We start from the raw sequence: 3,831 nt of genomic DNA on the forward strand, positions 1-3,831 counted from the left end.
ATTTCACAGAGAAATCCCATCTCTATAATAATAATAAATAATAATAATAATAATAATAATAACAACAACAACATTCCATGTCCTTGGAAAAACAAAAATGTTTTGTCTTTTATTCTAGAGATAATTTATACCATAACTGTTATTATAAAAGTAGTAATTCTTTAGTTCTGTATGAATAGAGTATCTATTGTTTTTTCTATTATTATTATTACTATTATTATAGTTATTTATTTAAAACCTGGTTTCTGACTTCTCAGAGATTATTTGACTGACCTCTCTCTCTGCAAGGTCACTTACACATGGATGGGTATATTTTAAAAAGCATTCTCCATTGGCTCTTATTTCTGCTGTGCCTCAGTTCTCTCTCTAAAACTTGTCTTTATCTATCCCTTACCAAAATTGAAACAAAACAAAACAATAATAGCAACAAAAAACCCATATTGGTTTATTAATGCACACTGATTTGTTCTCAATACTGTTATTGGATCAAAGTTCCTTTGTTTTAAGATTTAAATACTTTATGTGAATGAGTGTTTTACGTGCATTTATGCATGTGCACTACTGCATGTCTGAAACTCTCTGAGGTCAGAAGAGAGGGATCAATTCCTTGGAATTTCAGTTACATATAGATGTGAGTTAGCATGTGGATGCAAGGACCTGATTAGAACTCTATGCATGAACATCAAGTGCTTTTAAAAGTTTGCTGAGACATCTTTATAGACCACATTTTTTTTCTTTAATTGGTTTTATTGAGCTCTATACTTTTCTTTGCTCCCCTCCCTGCTTCTCCCCTCCCTTTCAACCCTCTCCCATGGCACAAAATTCATTGTTAGAGGGACAATCTGCAAGGTGATTTCAACAGAAGGAAATCTCAGGGTCATACCAACAGCATGAATCCCTCACGATTCCGTGTAGTTCTTCCTTGAGTTCAAGATCTTAAGTTAATGTGTGTTAATTTACAACCTCTTCCATGAACGGCATGTCAGGAGAAGTGAATAGCATAAAACCAAAGGCCTTTTTAACAGCTCTGCCCACTTGTGGCCACTCAGCAGCAGCAGCAGTCTCAGAGTTACTAAGGACACCTGCAGAGATGATCAGATCTGACATTTGCTTGAACAGAACGCCTGTTTTCAACAGAACTGTTTTCGGGTTTAAAGAGGAGACTCAATCCTGAGACCATAAATGCACAACAAAAGAAACCCGCACCAAAGCTCACAGAAGAGAAAACACAGGAAATCCAAGCAGATCTCCAACAAAGGTACATTCTCTGCCTCCTTTCGATTTCTGCCAAAGAAACTAACACTATACCAGAGACAAATTCCAAAATTAATAAAGTGAGATACATACTCCTTAAAGACACTGAAAAGTTCCCAGGTGGTAGCAAGCATTATTTCTGTATCATCGCAACCAACATAATATAATGAAAAATTTCAAATGAATTTTTTATGTTGTTATTAACCTTTATTTGACTATTTTAGATGTGTCTTTTCATCAAAAAATATAATTTTAAGTAAATTGAATTATCATAGTATCATTCAAATATTATAATAGTTCTGAAGTTGATAATCGATATTCATGCCATAAAACCATAGGCCAGTATGTATAAGCCCTTTTTTAATCTATCCAGTACCATAAAACAATGGAAGGAACTAAAATTTGAATTGTAATAAAAGTAACATCCCATATTAAAATGCCAGCATAATTAATCTATCATGCTTTATCATGTTAAAAAAATTCAACAAGTCACTATTCTAAACATCACAAAACATAATAATACAAATAAGTTGTCATGGATCTCATAAGCCTAATGTCTCAACTTCTTGAATCCATAAGCATGGAAAAAGTTGATTTAACAGAATTGAAAAAATATTGACATTATACATTTAATTATATACACATTTTTGTCACATATTCAAATATTAAAAATGACAAGCTTGTCATTATGCGTCATCATTTGTATTTTGACTTCAATTAATGTTGAACGTAAGTTTCAAATACCTGCAACAAGCAAATAAATTTCTACAATAGAGCCCTCAGCATTTGCCTTTGGCTATTGGACAATAGGTGATTATAGTATTATTTAAGAAAAAAATATTTGCATCTGAAAATTGTTTTAACGTCTCTTCCACCACTGGAAAAAAAATCACTGCATTTATTATAGCTAATTTTTAGAATAAAGTAGGAGAAATGAATTACTGTTTCAAAATGGTAACGAGAAAAACTTGAATAATGTATTAGATCCTTCACTTGGAAAATGACAGTGAAATAAATAATAAAGAGCCCATTAAGCAAGGGAAAAATCTGACAAGGGAAATGGAATGAGTAGAAGCAAGTGCTAAGGCAAGAAATTAGTAGTGGTACCATGGTCTACACATTCGTCATTCCTTAATTCTAGTTTACTAGGCATGGCACTGAAAGATTTCAATCTCAGGGTAGTCATACATTAAATTACTTACACAGCTGTTTCTTCTCAGTAGTCTACAAATCCCCTACGGTTACTAATTGTTGCTTACTAATCTACGTAACTTTAAAACCTAGAGATCTACTAACAAAACTATCTTTAATAAACCCAAAAGAAAATGCACAGGAAATCTAATGAATGATAATAGTGGAAAAGTTCAGCTGACCAGATTGGTATAAAAGTGAACAACCAATCTCCCTTGTTCCTAATAATTAATCATTTTTTAAGCAGAAAGCCTTTTTATTTTGAAGTTCAGAACTTTATTCTCAGTAGATTATATTGGAAACAGATAAAATTTGTACAAGTGGAACTTTTGATATCTCCCTAGAGCAAGAAGAAAGCAGCTCTTCATTAGGCAAGTCATGAATCAAATCCTTTGACTGATTTTCAGAAAAGATAGTTCAAATGGCAGCCCCTTGAAGGTTTTGCAACACACAAGACATTTAGGTTAAGCAAGAGAACTAAATATAGTAGTTTACTGGAGGTGAGTTACTATGGTCTTGAGTGCTCCTCCCGCCCACCTGATCCATCAGCAGAGGGTGTTGCAGTTTATTAAGTGTCTGCTTCCCTACCTCCAGTCATTGTGTTCCACTGGGACACATATTGGTACTTTGCTTGTTTGGTGAAAAAAAAGTTGGAGGTACATAAGAATTAGAGGGATATGGTGAAGGCATCGTAGCTGCTGAGGGAGGAAAAAGAATTCTGACAAAATCAGTATCCTTGGCTGTATCTTCCGTGACTCTCCACCTATGAGATGTATGAGCGCTCCAACGTTCCGGAACAGTCGTTAGATTACTAATATCCTTCAGAGGAAGAAATGTATCATGATTATTTTTCCAAGAGAGGTCATTTAAAGAAACTGAGGCTTGAGGACTGGTACTGAACAGTTAGACAGATGCAGGAGGAACCATCACCTGATGGTAATATGACTGAAGCTTTGCCCCTTGCCAGAGTGGAAGGTGACTTATCAATCTTGTGGTGCCATATTGTAACCAGACCTCGGGAGCAATCGGTGTGGATACAGGCACCTAACTGTTCCTGCTTGCAAGTGAAAGAAATTACAAAACATGTTCATTCTTGCCCTAATAAAAATAATTAAACATTGGGGGAGGAAATAAAGAATTGCAATGTCTTTGACATAAACCATGAGAAAAATCCATAGTCACCAATTCAAAAGTTAAATTTGGGCCAGCAGTATCACATCTTCCAAACCCTCCAAGAGCACACATCCGTAAAAAAAAAAGGTACTAGAATCTGAAAACAATTTATCCTGAACATCGATAAGCTGATCAATCAGGGTATGAATTATTTCTCACTATTCTTATAGAACGATATTCTCATATTTTCTTATGAAACTGAGCTATGTCCTT

At 34.5% G+C, this 3,831-nt stretch overlaps 1 protein-coding gene and 1 pseudogene across 1 annotated transcript in view; one reads left to right on the plus strand and one right to left on the minus strand.

The window, feature by feature from the left end:
- Trdn (triadin) overlaps nucleotides 1-3,831 on the minus strand; it is a 285,314-nt gene that overhangs the window by 114,528 nt on the left and 166,955 nt on the right. The window lies entirely within an intron of this gene.
- On the plus strand, nucleotides 2,956-3,560 carry LOC126498983 (NADH dehydrogenase [ubiquinone] 1 beta subcomplex subunit 9-like; annotated as a pseudogene).

Source organism: Alexandromys fortis, unplaced genomic scaffold, assembly GCF_014885135.2.
Source record: "Alexandromys fortis isolate MF-2015 unplaced genomic scaffold, M_Fortis_MF-2015_v1.1 scaffold_14, whole genome shotgun sequence".
NCBI lineage: Eukaryota > Metazoa > Chordata > Mammalia > Rodentia > Cricetidae > Alexandromys > Alexandromys fortis.